At 39.2% G+C, this 25,490-nt stretch overlaps 1 pseudogene; it reads right to left on the bottom strand.

The window, feature by feature from the left end:
* Window positions 1-4,413: 4,413 nt before the first annotated feature.
* On the bottom strand, window positions 4,414-25,132 carry LOC122350679 (annotated as a pseudogene).
* Window positions 25,133-25,490: the final 358 nt, after the last annotated feature.

The following is a 25,490-nucleotide window of genomic DNA, read 5'->3' as shown; positions in this document are numbered from 1 at the left end:
TCTTTATCTTGGTATACAGAATTACTTTCACAATAAATAGTTAATGTATTGGGTCTGATAAATGAACTTGGTCCACTATTATGAATTTTGTTTTAAGTTACAGATTTCATTCTTGATATTTTCATTACATGTTTCCAGTAATCGATATTATCAGAATGTCAATGCAAACATAAAATGCCCAACATTTAGTAATTGAGTTAAAAACAATATTGTTTAGTATGAGTTTATCAGCCAGAAACACGTTTTCGCTCAAAGTCTCATATTACACACTGTGCAAGCTTGTTCAAGAACTTCATGCCGTCATTTTTTGTTTGATCACATTCGTTAAATACAGCATTCTATTTATCATCATGTTCTCTGGGCAAATCTTGCAATTGTCTTTGACAAAGTGTTTCGTTTCGGCACAGTGTTGAAATGCAGCTGTTGCCTGATCGTTATTTCGCCTTTATATTCGCGGCTCCTTTAAACATCGCCTCATCGCCAGATGCACAGTTCAGCAAAGCCTGACTTTGAGTTTCATCACTAACATCTAAATATACTTAGATTTAGTTTGATTTGCCATGGAGAATATGTTATGTGGAGGCAGGCATGAATTTATTTTATGATCACCGCAGCCAACAGTGATATACAACACCAGACAAAGATGCCGTCTGAAACATTTTTACATATTGATTTGTAACTTATTTTGATTACTTTGTGAATGTCGCCATTTGTAAACTTCTGAATTTAAATTATTTTTTGACAAAGTTGTATGCTTATATTACCGTAGATATTGCATATTATTTATACCATTAAACAGGCTGAGGTCATGTCACTGCAGCCTGCGGTGAATATTTCAGTGAGGTCTCATTCGTGCATCTACATTATGAATGCACTATTTGAAACAGAATGCCGTTTTTTTTTTGCGTTTTTTTTTTGTATTATTTCATAGTTCACAGTTTAAACTTATCAAAAAGATTTAAAGAAATATTTTTCAGGACACAAACAGTTGTTAAATGTTTGTATTCATAAAATGACAGATTTCTATTAATTTCAGATAAATGAGATTTTTTGTGGTAATGTCATACTGTATGTAATGAAGATTTCAGAATATTACTGGTTAATATTTTTAAAGCATAAATACACTGTCTTTGCCTAACTCACTATTTCAGGTATGTAGTGATGAACATATTTCGGAAGGAGATATTGTTTTGCCATGCATCTACGATTAATTCATCGCAACAGAAAATATACACAAATGTTTAAATTAAAATCGCTTTTTGCATTTCCAGATCATTTCATGGTTCTCGTTTGCGATTTAATTTCGTTATTTAGCATTTTTCTTTTCGCCATGGGCAGTGTTTTCGAAATTACATGGCGTTTTTTGCGAGTAGATTTATTTGTGCATCGCAAGCGTCATGTTAAAGATCTGTTTATGTAAATATGTTTGCGCTAAAAATACCATTACTGATAAATGGGATTTTTCAAGCCTCATTACAATTGCTGCTCTCGTTCAGACATCTGGGTATGTGAGGTGTCCAATCTGAATAGAAAGAACATTCGTCTCACTTAGAAAGACAGCAAGCTGAGTTCGGTCTCTTTTGCTGAAAAGAGCTCATGGCTTGTTTTGCTTGTCAGGAATACCTCTCTGTAACATGTTACAGAGAAAACGATTGTACTTAGTTTGTTTCTTTCAAATACAGCAGTGTCGTCGCCTTCCACTGATATTATATAAATATTATCATTAAATAGTTTAGGGGAAAAAAGAAGTTGCCGATCGTTTGTATGTCAGTTTTACATGACAGTCAGATTTTTTTAATCTTTAGTAAACAGTAAAGTGTCTTTTCTTTATTGCCATTATTACCGCACGCATTTTTTGTTTAAAATTTGCTTTTTTTATTTTAGTAGTCCTTCCGAAAGCTTGCATTAAATATTATTTATTGGGTATCATGTATGAGAATAAACGAAACAAGACTGTTCTTCCAATTGTTCCTCTATACATGATACAATAAAATAACATTAATGCACAAACTTTCAGAGGAGGTTTACTAAAATAAAAAAACTGATTTTTAATTCAAACAAAAAAAAAAATGCAAATTCATGTGATAAGTGCAATAAAAGAAAAAAAAGACACTTACTGTTTAGATAAAAGATTAAAAAGGCAAAACACTTCGACAATCATAAACTGACACAAAATGAGCCAAATAACCTTTTTTCCTCAGCTATTGGTAATGAAACATTTTTATACATACAATAAATGGAATAGATGACCTGCATGTGTTTGAAAGAACAACTGCTAAATTACACATGAAAATAGTTTTTTCTGTTAACGTGATTACAAGAGAGGTATTCTGACAAAGCAAAACAAATTCCTGCTGAGCTCTTTCAGTAAAAGGAGACCAGACTTCAAGCACTGTCTTTTCTAAGTAGGCGACAGATCATTGCACTCTTTCCCTATTCAAGCTGGACACCTCATACCCAAGATGTCTGAAACAGGCAGCTTGAATGATAATAGCTGGGCTTGAAAATCCCATTTGCCACCTTAAAATCAATAATGAATATTTTGAAGGCAAACATATTTATACAAAACAGATCTTTAAATATGACCTTGCAGCACAAAACATTAAATCTCTGCCAAAAGGCACCATGTAATTTCAGGAAAACACTGCCCATGGCAGAAAGAAAAAATGGCAAAATGGTTAAGTTAGTGTAGGCAAATTATGAAATGATCTAGAGTACAAAAAAATGGTTGAACAAAACGACATGTATGATTTTCTTGCAGTGGAATTGAAATGCCGTGGAGATGCATGGCAAAACATCTCCTTCCAAAATGTTCATACTACATACCCCAAAATAGTGAATTAAGGCAAGGCAATTAACATTTATGCTTAAAATGTGCCCTTATGTAATCGTACAAATCTTCATTACATTTTAATTATGACATTGCAGGTTACCCACAAAAATTCATTTATGCAAATTTAATAGAAATCTATCATTTTATGAATACAACATTTGTAAATGTTTGTGTCCTGAAGAAAATGTTTCTTTAAATGCTTTTGATAAAGTTTAAACTTTGTGAGACTAAGTGGAAAAACATATACACGCAACCACAAAAAAAAACACAAAAAAATAACATTCCTGTTTTCAACAAATGAATACATTCATAATGTAGATGCACAGATGGGGACCTCACACTAAAATCTCACCACAAGGACACGAGGAGCATGACCTTCAACGCCTGTTTGTGTATAAAATAATATGCACATCTACAGTATCATAAAACGCCCTGTGCTTTTAATCAAAATAATTTAAAATTCAAGTTTACAAATGGCGCATTCTAAAGTGAAATCAAAATAGTTACAAATCAATGTGCTAAGGAAAATGCAGTTTGTGTTTAAAGACTTGGCAATACTTGTATCTCTAGTGTTGCTGCTTCTGTGTTGGCACCACGACGTCATAAAATAAATTCATACTCTCCACACATAACATAATTCTCCTATAGCAAATCAATGACATCTAGAAACATGTTTAGATTATTAAGTGTTGAGAACTCTAGGAGTCAGACTGTAGACTTGTGCCATCTGGCTGATGGGGCACATTTAAAGGCCACGGATATGGGTAAAGGCCAAATATGATCCATGTGGTGATAGACCCAACAACCATTCAACTATGCCAGAGCAAACACTGTGTCAAAATAAAGACTAATTACTTAAAAGATTTACCAAATTATGAATGGTCATCGAATGCTGTATTGTTTAACAGATGTATCAACAGTAATAAAATGACAGTGCATGGATGCAGACAGAAGCACTTTTTAGTGTGTAATATGAGACTGAGCAAAGCTTGCTTCAATCCATTCAAACTCATACTAAATAAGCAATATTGTTTTTGCTCAATTTATGCCATAAATGTTGGGCATTTTATGTTTGCATTCGACATTCTGATGCAATATCCAGTTACTACGTGAAACAATGCTAATGAAATATCAAAAGAGCTAATGGAAATCGTAACTTAAAACAAAATTCAATAAGTGACCAGTTCATTTGTAGTTGGCTCACATTAACCTGTGCAACCCTGTTTATTTGTGAAAATCTGATTCTGGCATACCAAGATAAAAGTGTAATGTGACAGACTTGTCAAAAGCAAAACTGTATTTTGGCAGTGACAAAAGCTTATATACAAAGAACTCTGTTCCCAATCAAGTACTCTAAATAGAAAGTCACCTGTAAACACAAAAGTTAGAGAGAACGCTTTGCAGTAATTTTCTGAGGTACTTGTGAGAATATTCTCTGTCCCCAACACTTAAATAAAACTAAATTGATTCTGATGCAAAAAGTCTCAAGTGTGCAGGAGGAGGAGTTTTGTAGGTGAAGGCCTTTGCACAACATCACTGACTTTGTCGCATGTGTGCAAGTTGTCAAGAGCCGGGTGGTCCTAGGTCCCAGCTTCTCCCCCACCTGTAGAGGAAGCCAAGAGCTCCTGTAGACTCAACTCCAGTTTCCTCTACTGCCTCACGTAAAGGCAAATTTATTACGTGTCTGGGGATGCAATCCACATACCCCAGCAGTACTCAAAGTTGATGTCCTGGGCCATCCAGACCTGGCTGCTGGAAGAAAGCTCAGCGCTATTCTGGAGAGCACTACTGCCATCTTCGCACATTCCAAAAGAGCCTCCTTGCTGATCTTTCCAGTGATCCTGCTCTGTCTGCTGCCAGTCCGGCTCTTAGGTGGGTTTTATGGAAGTAGGGCCAGGTCCGCCACTGGCACCTACATCTTAGTTTGGGAGATGTTGTTACTAGAGGGGATTATGGGGGCTGGAGGCACTTGTGGTGGTGGTATTGATGGACGTGCCTCTCTGGCTTCTCTCTTCCTGACCTTTGACGCCATCTCCATTGACCTCTATGTTTCCACTGAGGGCCTACTCGCATCGGCACTGCAGGCGTGCTGAGAGAGCGTGGCATGGGAGGTGGGAGGAGGTGTACATTTGGGCTTCACTCAGTCGAGGTCGGTCACGATCTCCACTGTCGACAGCAGTTTGAAGGTTCTGAGAGTCCACACCAACCAGATGTGCATCAGCCGAGCTGTGCTTTAGGGTCGGGGAGATCAGCACTGGCATTTCTGTGGTTGTGCAGATTAACTGAACCAAGAGTGGGAGGTTTTCGGATGGAGACGACCAGCCTTGCCTGGGTCATCCCTGCCCATCTTTTCCTCGTGAGCTGGAGTCTGAATCTGCCCCTCCCCTACACCTGGTGCCCTAACCCACCTGGCACCGTGGCAAGAGTTTGGCTTTGGGACGATCTCGTATCTGGAGCAGTACCTTCAGCTGCTTCTCAGGATTGTACCTGAAGGTCGTGCTGCCTCATTCTCTGGCTGTGAGGAGGTGGAAGGTACGCTCTAATGGGGTTTGCTTCGTTTGGTAACGCCAGCGCCCATGCGCTAAGTCCGCAACCCGGCAGACATTGAAGAGGTTGAATTGGAAACGGCGGTTCAGGGGCACCTTGCAGAAGGCTTACCAGTCCGCAATCCCAGGGTCTTTTGATAAGGCGAGGTGAAGAAGCCTGCAAGGCTTCCCAACTACTGGGCTGCTTCCCACTTGACCAGAAGTTCCTCCAGAGTTTGGAACTTGAGGTTTTCTGTCCAAACGTGGCCCCACAACAGCTGGACTGCACAGGTTCCTCCATGAGATGGAGAAAATTCAACCCACTGCCTAGGTAGAAGGAGGAGGAGGACCTGCACCCAGCTGTGGGCCTGCACTTTTTATGGGGCTGGCCTCCATCTCCGAAGGAGCTGCTCCTTTGGGAGGCATAGGGAGATTTTGTTGCTGCTGAGGTGAGGATGAAGAAGACGACGAGCATGGACTTCTTCTTCATGAAAGAACTGGAAGAAGCCAGCCTCATGTCACGGGTAAAGGTAGTGTCCGGGAGTCCTCCGAAGAGGCTAGAGGGAGACTTATCCCCTGTTTACGTGTAGAGCAGGAGAACTACTGGAGCCGCCCATCTCCTACAAAAAAGGGATGCAGCAAGACCTAAACACAATAGGACAACAGAACCAAAAGTCAGAAAAAAAGCAAATAAGTAGTAGCAATGGACATGCAAATTCATTGCTTCAGCACTCTCAAATTTAAACTGCTGGAACACTTCACATCATTAATTGCACAAATAGTATATTGTAAGACTGTGATTGTTTGACTATAAAATAATATTTAATGTATTGTTGCCATGAAGTTATGTCTCAAGCAGAGATCTTTCAAATACATTACATTTAGTCATTTTGAGAGAATATGCAATATAAGCATTTTGCAAATAAATATAAAAATGCAGTATATAGCATGGTAAAATCTGGGTGTAAATGCAAGCTATGGGGAGGTATTGATAACCCTGACTATAATTTATAAGAAATAGCCTGGAATATGCTTTTCACACAGGAGGTAGTCTCTATAAGCCATGCTTACTAGGCCACAGCTATCTCATTAATTTATGAGACTTTTTAATGAGTGACAAAAAAAAAAAAAAATATATATATATATATATATATATATATATATATATATATATATATATATATATATATATATATATATATATATATATTAGTTTACAGGGCTGACAAACAGGATGTCTAGATATTTTTATTACATAGAGAGAATCATTTTATCTTGAGTGAAAAGTAAGATTGTAAGCACAATCAATGACAGGACAATAAATAAAGATATGGGGAATACAAACATAAAAATCAAAACATGACAAAAAGACTCATCTCAACCAAAAATATAAACATTCTCCTAAAAGTTTATTTCCTTTTATATAAAATTTGTAAATTCAATAACAGCATATAAACAGTTTAAGTAGAAAATAATATTGCATATCGAGCATGAACAATGCTTAAACAAATTTTAATCATAATATAGATACACATGGAGTTGGGTGAAGTGCTTGTGTGCATACTTGGGGTTTAAAGGGACATGCAGCAAATGGGAGAAACAGAATTTGGATGCATTTACAAAAAGAATGAAAGAGAATATCTGTTATGAACATTGATGTTTTCTGAACATGATACATTTTAAACAAATGGAGAACAGAAGAGAGGGATTCATATAATACACTCCAATATATATATGATTGCGTAGGGGTATATACTATGTAGATCTATTAATCGATAATGAACACCACTCCCATTCTCTTTGGCGCTTCTGTCTGAGCTGATTCTGAGCCGAGTTGCGCCTGTATACCTGCAGGCCGTGTCCTGCCTCCATATTCTCTTTGTTCTCAGAGTTAGTTTCTTTGGCCACTCTAGACTCTTTGAGGGCAAGAGGGCATATCGTGGCCAAAATGTGTGCCCACCTTGCCCACCAGATGCTGTTTTACAAAGCCTTCGGCTACCTCTGGAGAACAGTTAGCAGAAAGAAGGCACATGTTACCTATGTTTACATCCAAATACTGTCATATCTTCAACTTCATCAAACAGATGATTGAGTAATACCTTCTGAGATGCCTGAAGCCATGGAACATGGTCTCGCCTGGTGAATCTCAGCAAATGAGGGTCTATCCAGTGGACTCCATCACAACCTACCAACACACAAACAAAATGTGGCTTTACTCTAAACCTATTCTTGATTAAAAGTTTAGTGCCATGTAAGATTTTTTGTAGAGAAGCAGTAAAACTTCAAAGTGACAATGTGCTACAAAATTAATTTTACAAAAGATTTTTATTTCAAACAAATCCTGTTCTTCAAAAAATTTATAAATGACATTTATTACACATATATAAAATTACATTTTAAATATACCAAAATAAAAAAATTATATTACATAATATCTGCATAATGCTTATAGAGTATATATAAGGAACGACATCTGACATTTCTTTATTACACTAATGAGATTATACTTCATGTTATTAAGAAGTGTTTTTAAAGCCACTGTTTGTACTCACAGGCTCTCATGAGCTCATATAGACTTTAGGAGGACAGCCTCAGGCTGCTCCCATGCGGTAGCCCTTCTCCAGCAGATCATAAGACCTGAGACAGGTCGATTCCCTGGTATGGAGACATACCATAGGTAGGAATCTCCCAAAGCAAAACTCCAAATGCTGAAAATTGGGGAAAATAAGCAAGTCACTTATTTATAAGCAAATCGACTATTTTGTCTGTAATAAAACTCTTTATGGAGTATCAGAACTTAGTAAAATTCTAATTACTAACTGACCCTACACATCTGATTGAATGGAGAAGGTGTTATATGCCAGACTCGTGCCGCCCATTTGATGGGGAATTTGGCCCCAGCATGAGCGTAAGTGTCGCCATCACGCTCAGTCCGAATCAGCCACCTTGACCACGTGATTCTCTCCGACCAGACACCACGAGCTGCCAGGTCCCTTTAGAAAGACATTGAGAAGCTGGAGTGAGATCTCTCAATGGAATATAAGACCTGTGACAACTCCTCAAGTCTACTGACATTTAAAGCTCTACGCTCACCTGTGGATGAAGTTCTTCTTCTCCAGATACTCCATGGCAGAGGAGATCTGGAGTGGCCATGTAGAGCAGCACCACAGCTCACCTGCTCCCCGTCACAATCACGCAGGTAGTCCAGCAGGTTCCCGCATGCATGTACTCAGTCACTATGTAGAATGGAGGTCTCCACACACACACCTAAAAGTTGTACCAAAACAAATGACCAATTTATATCTAATAACGTAACTTGTCAAAACAAATAATCGCTTATTATGTGAACAAAAGCCTGGATTCATGAAAGTAACGACATCAATGGTTGATTAATATAGTCAACAAGTTTTCCAGACAAGAACACTCTCTAGTGGGGCTTTCACTAGACTAAAAGACAAACAAAGCACATATAGCTCTTCCAGGTGACGCTAACTACCTTCAACTAGTATACTACCTACTAAATTGTACCAAATTCGGGATGTTTCACCTCCTTCATTACTGCAGCTTCCTTCAGAAACTCTCAACCTCCATGGTGTCCCCTTTGAAATAAAAGATGGATGGAATATGAAATAATACATAACAGGAACTAGCATATGCAGTATAATGGCTAGTTAATTTGCGGGCACACGATGCCACATAAACATTTAAATGCGATAACAGCCAATGAAAGAGGGGGAAAATACTGAAATAGGAGCACATGCACAAAAAGACTAACCTTTAGTGTTTTTACAGCTACGTGAGGTCTGTACTCTTCCAAACTCCCACGTACACTCACTCGCACTGGCCTCCACCTAACTTGTGCTTCATGGTGATGTCAGTGCGCCCATCTCCCAATTTGTCGTGTGGATGGGGAGATTGCAGGACGGGTTGGCTTGTTGCATTTGAGCGGATAGTGTAATGTGGTTACCAGACCATCCGCCACTGTGGAATGATGATGAACCAGCTTGAAGCACGTGCTGAAACGGATTTTCAGCTGTTACGACCTGACGAAGAGAAAGGAGACTAACGCTTTAAATGAAAGGAAAGGAGCTACTTCAAAGCAAAGTGAAAGCAGCCCAACCTTCCGCCAGAGGCGTGTTGATCCGCACGATAGACCCGCCTCATAGCGTAAGCTGAGATGAGAGCTGGCCAGGCTGCTCTCGCCTCCTCACTAGAAGCTGCCGCTGATCAGGCTACTGAGCAGGTACTCAGTCACATGCGGCATACGGCCCGTGATACCAGCTGCGCTTTTCCAGACTGTTCACGGGGTGATGTAGTTACTTGGTACCCAACCCTGGCCATTCTTCGAACGGACTTCACTCCACTCCGCCATTCTGGTTGTACCCCAACACTGCAGCCTCCTCTCCTGAACAAAAAGAACAGTACATTGTACACAGCAATCACTTGTTACTTCATATTTTCGTGCGTAATGCTATCCTAATGATTCAGTAACACAACTTTGTTATTCATACCACGCATCTCCGTGGAATGGAATGGAAAGAGAGATTAGACATGCAGCTACAACAAGTCCATCGTCGCTTATGAAAGCAGATCAGGTCTTTCTACAACGGAAAAGGCGCGTGTTTATGTCAGTAACTAAGCAGCATTTATTCAGAAATGAGATCAGCTTGAACTTGAAGCTCAGACTGAAAAGAGAAAGCTAGTCTTATGTAAGTGTCTGAGATCTGGAACAAATACCAAAGGCCCCTGAGAGCGGAATATCAAAAGTGACAATCACACATTCAAATATAATCAACTATATTTGGTGCCTTTTAAATTTTTTGCAAATACATGTGCTGGACGGAAATCTCTGGGCAGTTTCATCACGTCATGACCATGACATTTTAAACGCCATGGAAGTTAAAAATAGTTGTAGTTTTATTTTTTTATTATTTTATTTTTTTTACACAAGATATGTCTCCAAAAAGCACTTTTTGAAAAACATCCTAAGAGCTCCTGTGTTCTGTCTCCTATTGCTGTGCTCCATCAAGCTTCTGGAAAAAGAAAGCTAAAACCGTCTGCAGAGTGTTAAATTCCAGCACTGTCAAAAACGATGAAACCAATTACTGTAAATTCAAACAAATTCACCCTGGCAAGTATTTGCATTTCTTTGCTGAATTTTTAATCGAAAAGAAGTATAAAATGTAAAATTATTTGTATTCGCGCATATGCTCATCAAATAGTTTAATTAAAAATCTTATTTTATATTTAATAAAAAGCTGGTAGTTTGATTACATTTTTTGCTTTAATTTCTGCCTTTCCTTCGTCTTGCTTGGATTAAACAAGTCCAGCAGGGCGCTCTCCTCCCAAGCAAGTGAACAGTTCAGGCCTGCTTAGCTTTCAGACACCAAGTGCTTTTACCAATCCTAAACGATGACTACAGCAACAAAGCCTCTAACAAGACAAGACAAGGAGAGGTTTCTCATCGGAAGCAAATCCAGACGACATTACATTACTGGCCATTAGCGGTACTTCAGAGGGAGCGGCACCGCTAACTCCTCTCTATGAACTCTCTTCTTCAATAGTCTGTGTTTTACCCACCCGCTTTTCACCCAGCTGATGGATTACACTTCAAAAATGGGTGGATAGAGTTAGTGGTAGCCGTTCAGCATGGAGCATCTGAGCACAGACCCGTCTGACTCAAGCTCAGTCTATGGAAAGAGCTAAAGTAGCACATATGGCCTGGGTGGCAGCCTGGTGTGTTTCTTATGCTCGCTGAGTTTCAAAACTCAAATTTTACATCCGTCATTTGGCCTTTGATCCTACAAACTGCTGCCGGGAAGAGGAACACAGTTACGAAGTATAGCAAAGAGGAAGGAGTGGAAAAGAAAGATGCATGCTGTCTTTTTGTTATAAAGAAAGAGGAAGCTATCCATACACAGTTGTACAAAAAATAATAAAAAAACAGCATAGTTTTTAGGTATTATTATTGTCTATCGGAGCTTACACTATCAATGTGCAATGTGGTTTGACATCTGTGCAGAGGGAGATCAAACTGTCAGAGTGTTCAGTGAAACCAAGCTACGTGATATGCCAAGAACCGCCATCTCCTTTTCGATGATCGTGATTTTCGTGATGCTCAGCGTGTTGTCACCATCGCCACGGTCGAAGCGACGAAGAGGTTGGGGCCACTCCGCAGCACCCAGCAGATCCTCCTTCGAGCCCACGCACCGCTCCACAGCGACGCCGAGTCCAGTCCAAACGGCCTGCAGGCCTGTCAGGAAAACGAGACAAATATGTTATATGGAGAATAGCTGTTGATGGAGTACATGATATTTCCAAATGAGACTAGGCTTCTGGAAGAGTCAGTGTATGAGAGGAAGGTATAACGCCAAAGTAGGGAATAAGACGAGAAACTTCCAAACATTTTATGCAGAAAATAAAACGCTGTCTTTATGTCATACCTCACGACAATAATAATCTCTTCTTTGAAAACAAAACTGTAATAAATCAATACAAAAAGTACTGCAATTTGATGCAATACTGGATATAATCAACTGACATTCAATTCATTTAATTACATAATGTCTAATAAAAATTAATTTAATGTTTATTTTGTCAATAGTTACTGAAATACTTTTGAAGTAATCTACAATAATTATTAAATAAATTATTATAATTTTAAAATATTTAAAAAAATAACACTACAAAATATAATATAAATGCTAAAATTAAAGCAGACTAAAATGTTTTAAATACTTTTTAAATACTAATAAAAGCAGAGGGGATGTATCTGACTATTCATCACAACTACATACATAAACATTTGTTAGAATTGATCTTCTCATTTTAGGAAAAGCAGATGACCACTGGAAAGACCTCAAGAGCAAACCATTTCACCAAATAATCAGCTCTACATTGACCATACACGCAAAAAAAAAAACAAGAAATAACAAATACACATCCTCAAGCTATAAATCCTTAAAAAAAAAAAAAAAAAAAAAGAAATAAATCACTGCCGCCAGTGCACTGTTACAGCGCTGTCTTTACCTTAAGCAATAGTGGTCCACATCCTGTGGGTTGACAGGTTGGTCAACCTGACCTCTTCTTCTCAAAACTGCTACAAGGATGGCAGGGTTTCTAATGGCATAACTAGCGCTAGATTTACTCTCTGGATCTCTACATGTACAAAACACAGACCTGAAGTCTTGAGGGTTCTGCTTCGCCTCTGAGAAGGCTTGACTTTAAAGAACTTCTAAGGAGAGGAGGAGCATGAAACAGCTTTGAGGTCGGAAAATGAGGTGGAGTCCCCACGCCTTTGAGCATGCCTGCGCCTGCTGGTCTTCTCAGCTACCAACGTTGCCAAACACACAGCAAGCATAAACTGGGCAGCTGCCTTTCCTCAAAAAAAGTGTGGTAGGACAAAAACGTTGGATGAGTTAGAAAGGAAGAGTAATTGCGTAACTTCCTTTACTGAGCATTATGAAACTGAATTCTGGCCTTGAGATTAGGCCATTATAGGGCTAAGCAAAATCTACTGTGACGTACTATAAGAGGAGCTGGAATCAAATAGTAGTACCATGAATTGACATGAGTAACGCATTCTCATCACAAGGTACATTAAAACATAACATCGCTGAATTTACATAACTTCTTCAACTGCTGAATGCATGGCAAGAACAAAACAACTAAATGGCTTATCCCCAACATCAAAACCCACAAAATCAACAGCAAACAAAAAGTCCATTATGACACAATTACTACAAGATTAAAACATTATCAACTAGTCACAATTAGATGAAACAGCATACTAAAATACTCCTTTAACGATCATGTGTGATACCGATGATCAGTAAAGACTAAAATGTAAAAGAATAAAAATAATAATAATAGTAGTGTAAAATGCTAAAAGTCACACCATTATAGCTGATTATTATAATAACATTATATTATATAATATCATTAATTGTTATTATATTCATTATTATATTACCATAAAACAAAAATGTTACTGATTTATTAGAGTATTAACAATAACAAAGACAATTGTAATAACTAATTTGTCTAAATTGTACAAACCTACAGTATACCTGTTGTTAAATAAGAAACACACACACACAACTCCTAGTGTTGACATGTACATTACTCATAGAAACAAATATAGCTGGATTTGGAGCTAAAAATGTCCTCATAAATTTAACACAAAACAATTATTATGAATAAAGACAACATCACAAGACAAAACAATGACTGGTCTTACATAACTTATTAAACTGCATGAACAGGCAGCTGATGACAGTTGCCTGTGGCAAACCTGACTGCGCCACAAACATACACACGCACAGATACATACAGCTCCTACCTTTATTCCTGACAAACATGCAGGCTCCTATCCTGTCAGATGACTGATCCACAGCTCCCAGTACATGATCCCAGTTCCAGTAAAGAGCTAATGGGAAACCACTCTAGTCCCCAATCCTGACTACGGGTTTAATCTACACTGAAACAATCGCCTAAAAATCTTGGTTGAATCATTTCTTATGTCTCCGCTGCAGCTCAGAGCTCAGAGTTTCAATCGCAGCCGGAATGCCAGGCGACTTGATTGTGGTCCTCCATGCCAACTGCCCTGAGTAAGAAATGTCCACATGTGCTTGTGTGAGATATGGGAAGAGTTCAGGGGGCTTTATTGGATGTCTTGTGAGGAGGCGTAGGGGTCTGCTGGTTTACATGTAGGAACGAGCAGATGGTTCCATTTCTACACCATGTGTGCTGCTTCATCAACATCCTCCTGGGAGAGGCTGGAAAGCGTGGAGGTGTGGAAACTCTAGCGCAAATGCCTGTGCCATTAAACATACCCTGAGTCTCAGAGCAACATGTAAAATGTATTAGGATGGGATGCTCAGCTATTCAGTTACACCCAAAACCTCTCAACATTAAGACAGCTAACTGACATCAGCACACGAGACCTCAGACTAGATGACACTAAATAAAAAGCTTCTCTGCGAACATGGCAAAAAAGAAAAGAGATTCAAGTCTCAATTCTCTGACAAACAGAGAAATAGATTGAGGAATGACAGAGAGAGAGACACAGAACAAAAGACAGATTTCCAGACAAATAGAAGGACAGATCAGTAGATCACAACGTGAAGTTCGCTCCAGCTCACTTTTTTCTCATGCAACGCCTGACTGATGTAGCAGTTGAGCAGCGCTAAGGTCGCGCACGCATGGGTTTGTTCCGCGCAGGTGGCCGTGCGCGCCTTAGGTAAGGGAGCCTCGCTAAGTAGACAGCTGGGAGGGAGAACTGTGCGCGTGTGAATGACTATACTGAACGGACTGGACCTAAATGCCTTTAACTGACGTGAGCCTAGCGCAGCTGTTGTGCTGGGCTTAGGCCAGGCTTACGCAGCCGCACCAGCACCCCGTACTCTGGGGCTCCTCTCAACTGACGGGATTTATGAAGAGAACATCCTGATCTGAAAAGTCATTAAATATCCATTCCTTCCAAGCGATCAGAACCCCATAATGGAATCCACGATCAATCGTCACCTCAGTTTTTCCAGTTCAACAAAAAAAGTGACCCAAAATCCAAAACGCTCAATCAGCTGTTATATTACATGTAAAAAAATCTAAGTAAAAATCTAATTCCAGGAAAAAATACTTTGCATTACATTTTTCCTGAATTCCTCAAGAATAATTATACAACCTATTTCATAAAAATTACTATTCACAGGATGTTTTGTAAAGTCTGTTCGAGTAAGGGGAATCTAAACAGGGAGGAGGGGAGGAGAACAGGTTGGGCCGACAGTCTCAACTCCTCCCCTAAATCCAATAAACCAGACACCTCACCTGCCGCCACCAGCCTCTATGTTTCCAAAGGTACAGAACAAAACTCCCTAAATATTTGCTGAATGAGACGACATTACATCCGCTAAGTGCAGGAAATTACGAAGCAAACATTCTCATGCAAATAGCAGCTTACCAGAGAAAGCTCTGCTCAAAGACAAACACTTTCCCTTAAACTACAGGAGCTTATTATGGCTCTGTTTATTGAACTTTACTGAACTTTTCGTGTCAGAAGAGACTGAGCATAATGAATTCATAACCTGAATATGGATAGACCGACAGCCATTCTCGAGAAACGAATGAACGATTTACTCAAAAAGAAGAAATAATGCAAAAGATTTTACTAAACTCTCACTTTCTCCCATTCCAAACGGTTCTATTGATGGGAAAACATTAGCACCACAAGACCGTTTTTAAACTCTTCTAATGACAATAAATCAAATGAATATACAAACTTGATATTTCATGGCGATATTTATTACTCCATCAACTGGGATAGAAAAGTAGATAGATTTCACCATCACCGACATCTAGGTTGGTCTACACTGGCTGATACCTATTTAATCAACCGACATTTTTTAAAATGGATACTGAGCAAAAACGGGCGCAGCGCTTTGACTACTACTATACTTCATAAAAATGAATACATATTATTCATTATATTGATCAACAAAGTTAGTTCATAATTTAACGTTGACATAAATTTCAAAATGTATTAGTGGGATAGTAAATGTCGAAATTAACATTCCTAAAAAGAGAATTCATGGATTAATCTAACGCTACGCACGGGCTCTTTTTAAAGTGCTACCATTCCATTTCAATATTCATGTTTAAAGTTGGCCATCTTTAATATCTGCAAGACGGCCATAGCGCTGAATTATACGCGATATACTGATATTGCACGGTAATGAATACACTTTATCTGCTTCCCGCTTTAGAAACTTGATGATTAGACTTAATCTGATCTAAGCAAAATAACAAGATGTGCTAGCTCGCACACTGCAAAAGCACAGCGCCGCATGAACACAAACACGGCAATACGGTCTAAAACGTATGTAATCACCAAAAGGATGTTAGTTTACTTCTGGCTGGCGCCCGATAGTCTTGTGGCCCTGTGGCGTGGCAGGGTTTTCTGTCGGTTGCATCTAAATCTGCATTTGAAGTGTCGCACCGCAGTACTGTGTCATGTGTCAAAACAACAACATGAGGTCGCTTTCCTTGAACAGCAGACGCTTGCTCCAGCAACGCACATAACCCAGAAGAACTATTAACATGGATAATAGTTCCAGCAATTAACTATCGTGCCGATTAACTGGCAAACAGATACGCCGGACACTTGTGCAGAAAGTATTTCAAACTGAATGTAGCACACTTCAGCTTTCAGAGGTGTGAGGCGATAACCCCATTACACCCAGAGTGCTACAGAAGTGTTGCACCAGGAACACAGCACATGCTCACCTGTTTATCTGGAAAGCCACAGCACATCCCAGCCGGGCCATGCGGTGCAGGACGAGGCCTCTATTTTTGATCCAGCGCAAAATGAAACTATCTGGCCAGTAAATACCCCCAGAATAATTACATGAAGTACGCGTACAGAGGAACCACCTCAACAATGATTCTCAAACAATGGGCCCACATAAATAACAGAAGGACAGATCCTGTTCATTCACAACAATGAGGATCCAACATAAGTAATTAGCAACAACAATTGCACAGTTGTCTCCCCTCCTCGCTCAGCCCTCCTCTTTTCCAGTAAAATGGCCCTTCAGCTGAAAAGACTAGTGCGGCCAACAGGCAATCTGATGAAGATAGACTACAACACAAAGAGAACTCTGTGAAATTACCACATGCAATTAACAAATCCGGCTAACAAACAGGATTAGTAATGAATTTAACGATTCCCATTCTAGTTAATTCCAGCCAATAAATTATTCTTTTAGATCCTTTGAGAAATATCTGGGAAAAGAATGCACTTTAATGGCAAATGATAATCAATTAATAACACATTTGTTTACGCTGACTTTAATAGCTTTTACTATTACAGATGGCCTGAATGGCAATTAATATACAATGCAATATATATTACTCAGGACAATAAAATAAACATAACATTATCATATTTAATATTTAGCAAACTACAAAAAAATAAACTTTTCTTTTGTTTCACATGTATTTATATAAAGTGCTATTGGATAATATTTTAATAAAAGCAAAAACTAAAGTTATTTGTATTTAACGATCTATATGTGATACAAATCAGATTTCAAATTTAAATAAACGCTAAATGTGAGAAAAAAAAAAAAGTTTACATCTACAAATTTACAATGCAAGTTATCGAAGGGAGTTTGCTGAGAGGCTGTGTGAAGGACAGCAGTGTTACATTATTTACATCCTCACTTAACACAACAATTTCAAGCTAAATCTTATTGTAAATCTTATTGACTCAGTTATGCAGCACTATCTGTTTAAACTCTTTACAGACTCAAGAACAATAATGTTTAAAAGTTTGAGGTTGGTAGGATTTTGTTATATTCTAAAAGAATTGTCTTATGCAAAATACAACAATACTGCATGTAAAATGTAATTTATTCCTGAGGCAAAGTTTACATTTTTAACAGCCAATACTTCAGTGTTTAGTGTCACAATAGCCTTCAGAAGCCATTCTGATATGCTGATTTTAAATATAGCTTATTATTAATTTTGAAAACAGGAGTGTTGGTTGATTTTGGCGCTATAATACAATTTACTGTGCTGACTTTTTAATCAACAGAAAGTTCAAAAGATTCGTATTTACTTTTTATCTTGTATTATTATAATTTAGCTTACAGTCATTTTATTAGTTTAATGCATCCTGTTAAAGTATTTCTTTCTCAAACCTTTATGTTACTGAAACTTGAGAAAATCTCAACCGTGATTCTGGAGAAATGATCCAGATATGTCTACTTGTGCTGAGGAACTCTCAATTAACCTTGATTCCTGTGGCCATCAATCTGACAGGTCGCAGACTTGGGATTATGGGAAATTGCCCGGTGTCATTCCACTCAGGCCTACATCTTCCACAGCGTCAGAAAGCCCAGCTACTGTAATTTACCTGGTCCACCGAGGCACGTGGCCTGAACAGCACACCCACACCTGCAAAGCACTGTGGGAATGTTAATGCTCTCCGAGAACCTCTTTTCCTTTATGCTGAATCAGAACACCAAACTTGACCGGCCAGCCCAAACATAATGACTCAAAAGAGTGAGGCTTTCTGAAGAAACACTTCGTTTTGACATTACGATCAATATTTTGACCTGTGGTGTCAGCGTTTGTCTTTATTGACTTGACATAAGCTCCTTAAACGCTCTTACTTCTTTTTGAAAAGTTTGATGGAATATACGCTAAAGTTTGCTATGGTGGGATCTTTATCTACAAGCATGTACAAGCATGAACAAAAAATTAAAAATCACCACACGCCTACAGCTTCAAGGCACTTATAAAGAGCTATGTAACAGAACACCACCTCAAGACACTTATAAGCCCCACGAGGAAGAAATTCTATGTTCTTTCACTAGAGCAATGTGATATTTGCATAATTTCCTCAGATCATCTTTTTTTCCTGCTGCACAATAATAGCAACAACGGCAAAAGTGTTAGATAATGCAATGTAACATCAATGAAAAAGACTTACAATCACTTACATATATTTACACACACTTAATCAGCCAATCCTTAATCTCCATCTATCTCTCAGCCTTGCTTGAGTCATTTTTTTGTGCGTGATATCCAGATTCGCAAGTTGATCCTGAATAACATCCACCTCAGCTTACCGATGATCTAGCTGCCAACAGAGTGGGTAGCACAGAATGCGCCAGAATGCTCATATCCTCCATATCTGATGAAATTAATTTATTCATAACAGCTCATTTTCATTCCGCATAGGAACTTATGAAAATTGAATTACATAATGAAAATGTTTGTTATTTATAAACTATTTATTTAGAGTCGAAGGATTTGTTTAAAGAAATTAACAGTTATATTTATAAGTACTGATGCATTATATTGAATAAACTTAATAAACTAAAACTACAAATTGTGCATAAACATTATTTCAACATTAATAAGAATATATATTAGAAATGACTTTTTAAGGATTGTGAAGACTGGAGTAATGGCTGCTCAAAATTCAGCTTTGATATAACAGAAATAAAAAATCACATTTTAAAACGCTTTAAAGTGAGGAATTAGCTATTTTAAGTAGTAGTAATATTTCACAAATAATACTTGTTTCTAAATAAATGAATACTTGGGGAGTATATTTGTAAAACAAAAAATAAAAATTTACAGGCAACAAAATCTTTGATAGTATGCTCCAAGCCTCATATAATCATTTTAAATTATTTATTAGTGCTGCACAAATCTCTATGAACACAAGCATAACACTGACACCCAAGCAACACCTACAGGGCTCGCATAGGATGTGAGTGCATTTCTAAAGACGAAAGCTTTAAAATACCCAGGTATTCTCAAAGGAAATTAAACCGCGGTGGTTATTTTAACCACGCCACCAGGTGAGGGTGACTGCAGATTAACTCTGTCTCGCTGTGATAAGACAGCTTAAGCCTCGTATTTACGGAGCCTGGTGGGCTAAACCCCATTATGGCTTTATGGAGAGCAAATGGAGACTTGGATTTGATTGAATCGCCAAGTGGTCTTGCAATCAGAAGTGCTGGCAGGTTGTGAAGGTCCGGTCTGAACACGATCGCGACTGGTGCGCTGGGCGAGGCGCTGGCCCATTTAACTACTACGGTTGCTGGGCGTTGACAAACTTCCCAGCGGATTTAATTATGTCGCATTCACAGATCATAACGCGCTATATTCAACGCCCATTTTCAATACCAAATGAGCTGTACTACAGCTTGAGGGGAGGATAAACTGCGATGTAACAGAGAATCTGGTTATTAGTGAAATGGAACGCCCGCTTTCAGATACATCCCGTGAACATGACGCATGAAAAAGGCAACAAAATAACATTCGCAACATAAAAACGCACAGCGCTGGGAAAAAGGAATGGCAAAGACACTTGAACTAAGCATAGGGCATCGCCCCCACTCTGGTGATGCCGGGTCTCCTGGCTTTAACTCCTAATCTCCCTCTCTGTCCCTTTGGATTTCACTACTGAATTGTGGGATTACTCACTGATGTTCCAAGACATATCATAGCACTCAGACAGTCTACAGACGCTTGGGTGATGGGATTCAACTGGGATTCATTAGAACTACTTTGATGTGTATGCTAATAAGAACTTAAACAGGGTTTTATTGGGTCAGAAACGTTTTTTTGGATATGATGTGATATGTACTAACATTTAAAATAATAAATATTAAAAACGCACACACAAAAACAAATAACATTTGTTCTGGATAGATGACTGTTTTCAGTGCCCGGATTTAGAAAAAGTCCAAATGTATTTTTCTTCACAGTGGAGGCAGAAAAATGGTTTTAATTTATTTTGTTTGCATTTAACCAATTCTTTCAAATCGCTGATTCAGTGGGATTCATCATCGCACACTCCAATCAAGGCCAAAAAGAGCTGGAAAATGGCTAACCAACTATGACTCCATCTGAAAACCGCTTGATCTGCAAGCAAAGGAGAAAAGACACTGAATTGAAGCTGCCTTTATCTCTATCCCTGCCTCAACATACAAGAATCTGCCCAGCATGTCATCTAATCCAGACTTAATAAGGATGCAAGCAGGGATAGAACCAGATAAGGCTGGTAAAATGAAGCAGGATTAGCGGAGGCTAGGAAAGCACAGATACCCACTTTCAAATCAAATCACCGATAACTGCAACATCAACCAGGCACGCTTAAAAAAACTGTGAAATGAACATTTGATGCTCGTTTGAGCCTGTCGCCAAAAAAAGTGTTCAATGACTCCCAGTGGTGCTACAACAACCTAATCGAACCGCAGGCCAAGAGAGTCCCATCAGATCTCCACAATTAGCCGAAAGACGCCTGAGACTACTTCATAAAACTTGTCCTCAGCTGTTTTTGCTTCTTACCTCTCTCTCCCTGCATCAAAAAAATGGATTGTTTAATGTAATTTAAAGCCTAATTCATCATCTTACATCCTGGAATTTCACACGTACATAGTGCTGTCCGCCCAAAGATAGAAGATAAAACGGAGATTTATGTAATACACCACAGCAGCACTATGCCCGCTTATCAGAAACAAAATGATGATACAGCCCAAAGCACACCGGCATGTAACTTCACGCAGATCTCTTTAGTTAGTCTGGACTAAATTTCATCGGATAAGTCTCATTTGAAGCCACTGCAAAATATCAATAATGTTAGCGCAAGGCCTAACAGTGACAAACAATGCTGTCAATGCGTATACGTAAAAATGATGCAACAGCTTTAGATAAATTCGGGCTATATATTGCCTTTCAAAATGTGGCAAATTGGAAAGTCCACTGTTCTGAGCTCTCTAAAAATCAATAGTTTTGGGTACTTGACTACATTAAGGTTCAGGGAAACACTTTGCACCACCCTCCTGGAAATAATAATAAAGCCTGCTGGGTACAGGACAGCGATGATAAATAACAAAAGAATGTGGAGCACCTTGTGGACTCAGAACGCAGCAGGCTGATCTGCATCACAGTTCGCAGGGGATGGGAGATACAGATAGGACTCCTCTCATTTATTCATTCATCCCTCCGCCTGACCACGCAGGTCGACATGAACTACTACAGTCGCCCAAGAAATTCCACTAGTTAGAAAAGAGATGAATATTCTCCTGATCTGACGGACCGTCAGAGCTTGAACGAGTCATCCGTCTGCGGTCCTGAACGCCCCATTGGGCCGAAAGGATTTTGGAAAATCGAGTAGTCCGCCTCCCTACATCTCCGTACTCATCAGACTATAAGTGATGACCATAATGCAGAGTTTCAAAATCAACAGTGAGGAAACTTCCTGCTGATGAAGTAATAAGAGAATGTTAATGAGAGTGCTAAGCAGTGATTCTGAAACCTCAGCAAAAAAATATCAGATGATGCTATCATTTAAAAATGCCAATTATCAAACAATAGCCCATCTTATTAATATATAGGACGCTTACTATGTATGACGACTATTTTGTGCAAACACTTTGCAGCGTTTGTTACAATATTAGTTCATGCATTAGCCAACAAGAAAATGACAATGCATTTTCATAGCATATTAACGTTTGTTAGCGTGAGCTAATCGCTCATGGTTTGTTTAGGTTTGCTTAAAGCGGATTAATGACAACATACAACTTCTGTTTTAATAGGAAATAATAAAAATGAAATAAATAAAAATAAAATGAAAATAAAGATTATTAAATGAAGTTGGAATCTATTAGTTCATGTTAACTAAAATGCTTAACTAATGTTAAAAAATCTGACTTGAGTAACAACATTTTACTTTTAAACTCACAGATGAGGCTCTAACATGCAATATTATATAATTTTACAGCAACAAATGTGACAAATGGCAATAATTGCTTCATCTCTAAAATCTTTAAGCCAGCTACTCCAACTAACAGTGCTACAGAAAAAAAAAATATCAGTGTTTATTCCAACAGTTTGCATGAGGAAAATCACTCAAGATCAGATCTCTCCTCTGACAGACATTAAAAGATGTCCTAGTCTCCATTTAAACGACTTCAGCTCAGATATAAGAGGCTCCGATGAAGACAATCGCAGCAGCCAGGCCTGTAACCCTACACTATTATCTCGATTATTCAGAAGACTTTCAGCCGCAGCTATACATCTGCCTATAAGCGATGAATAAAAATAACTCATCTGCAGCACTCATGTCAGTGTTTCCAGCCGGCGCTGGTTTCGCTTGTCAAGATGTGATAAGCTTCTTGCACCGATCAACCCAAACCCGAGCAGAAGAGACTAATACTGGGCACAACCTTCAAGAGGAGCTCCTGCAACGGTCAACAGATATGCCCAGTTCATCTAAAAGCATCAAAGATTATGTTCTATTAGCTTTAATCTAATCCCATCCGGTCACAATAATAACACCTGGGATATGAGATTTGTGAGATAGATCTGTGCGACACACGCTGTGACAAGCGTATTACTTATCAAATATGTAGTTTTGTGTAACTACCTGAAAGAAATGAGTCCGTGAAATCACTCACAGGCTAACCAGAAAGCCATGCTTCCCCAGCAGCTTTCCCCACCAGCAAGAGCTTCATAAGAGACAATAAATGCCAGTCCCTATCAAATAACAGCCATCAGATAGCGTTTCAACAGTTAACATAAAGCATTGTGTCTGAACTTCCCCTTCTCAGTTTAGCTACTGCCTCTTAAACAACTCCGAAATGTCTGCATCAAATGGCAAGTTCAAGTGGCAAAATTTGCACTTTCAAATAATATAAATATATTAAAAATCATTCTATAGATTTAGCAAGAAGTTCTTAAAGGGAAGGTGATGTAAACCGTGTCAGTACTTATTGATGCATCTCAGAAGCATATTGTGGATTGCTTTTTTAGTAACAGTACACTTGTGTTATTTTGATAATGCTTTTAACTAATCAAGAGTTTCACAATGCACTAATTTCAGTGACAGCGAATACTAAAATGTGTACAATGTTGCTATGCTGGGTCGAAACTACACTAGGAGCAACACGTCATTATACTACAAAGAAAATCCCAGCAGAAGGGTGACCAGAAACTGGACCGCGCTTGACCACTTACAAAAGCTTATGTTAAATTCACAAACTGCTTCTACCAGAGCCGTGAACAGCTCACTCGGCCATTCACCCCAAAAATCAGCTATTGTCTTGATGTTGTGTGTTTTTAGGATGAAACAAGTTTAATAGCTTTTAGGATGGTCTGTGTGGCAGTGCTTCACCATGTGTTGGTTCGCCTCAGTGTTCAAAGCATAGCGTTACGGTTTTGCTTTCACCAAGTCACCATGACATCAAAGTGCTGTAGAACTAGCTATTCAAATTGGCTGACCTGACTCTTTAATCCCGCTACATTTCGGTGTTTGTGTCAGAAAACACAGTAAGCTGTCTACCAGAGAGTACGTTTAAGGATTAAATAGGCGTTTGGTCCGATTCGTGACATGCCAAACAGCACTGTCTGGCATAGGCAGCCTCAGATTTTGCAACACAGCCTGAGAGTCATAGAGTATTTCCGCCGTTCCTGGACGGATCCATCTAAACCCGAGAGCAGCTCCACACTTAACGACTGCGATAAGAATGCTGGCAGTGACTCAAAGCAAAAAAAAACTAATAAAACATGCACAATAAAGACCTGAATAGGCTCATACCTGAATGCAGTGGGTGAAAACGTTGATTCCTGATCCAGCATGATGTTCGCAGCGGTAGCGGCGGCAGTTCTGCCTGGTGGAGTCCCGGTGATGCTGCTGCCGCTGCCTCCGCCGCTGTCTCGGGGTCTCTCCCGGAGCCAAGCGCCCGGTCGATCTGCCCTGCTGCTGTTGCCCTGCGGTGGGGTCTGATCCCGCGGAAGCCCCTTCTCCCACGCGGCCTACCTGTTGTCCCCATCCTGCGAGTGTTCTGGTGAAAATAACATGCAGATCCGTGGAAAGACCTGCCGTCCGTTTGGAACTGCTCACATCCCCCAAAAACGACCCGCGGACGACGGCCTGTTCTGCTCGGATGATAGCCCCTTCTTTGGTCACTCCTCCTTCCTCCTCCTCTACTGACCGACTGAGCTCCGTTAGCTTAGCTTAGCAATCTGTATATGTGTGTGTGTGTGTGTGTGTGTATGAGAGAGCGAGAGAACCCACCCACCACCTAACAGCTGTAACAACGCACAATTTAATTACACCTACCAAACGGCACCGGATGAGCGGTTCTGTTGAACGGGAATGTACGATACGCCTGCCCTCAGCGCTGTTTCTTCAAAGCGGACCCGTTTGGGGTCGTTCCGTTCTGCTCCAGGCGCTGCCCTCCGCCGCCGCCATCTTTACCGCAGAATCAGTGGCGCGCGCTGCACGAGCCAATGACGGAGAGCGCCCAGCACACCATCATCGCGCAGGATGCCACAGACTCCTCTCTCTTTATTATATATGAATATTAACATAAGCAGAATTAAGAGAATTGTTCATTTATAGAGTATAGTGAATGATATCCAAGGCCAGCAACTGGAGTAATGTAAATCATGATAAAAATAAACATATTTAATAATGTTTTAATAAATAGAGTGATAGTTAAATATTTACTTAAAATAAAACATATAAATGAAACGTACAGCCTATGTGTGTGTGCGATATACATATATATATGGGAAAGAATACAGCTTCCAACTGAAAATGTAAATTA

Source organism: Puntigrus tetrazona, chromosome 8, assembly GCF_018831695.1.
Source record: "Puntigrus tetrazona isolate hp1 chromosome 8, ASM1883169v1, whole genome shotgun sequence".
In the NCBI taxonomy this organism is placed as follows: Eukaryota; Metazoa; Chordata; class Actinopteri; order Cypriniformes; family Cyprinidae; genus Puntigrus; species Puntigrus tetrazona.
The sequence above is the reverse complement of the archived record's forward strand: the minus strand, read 5'-3'. Positions and strand labels throughout refer to the sequence as shown.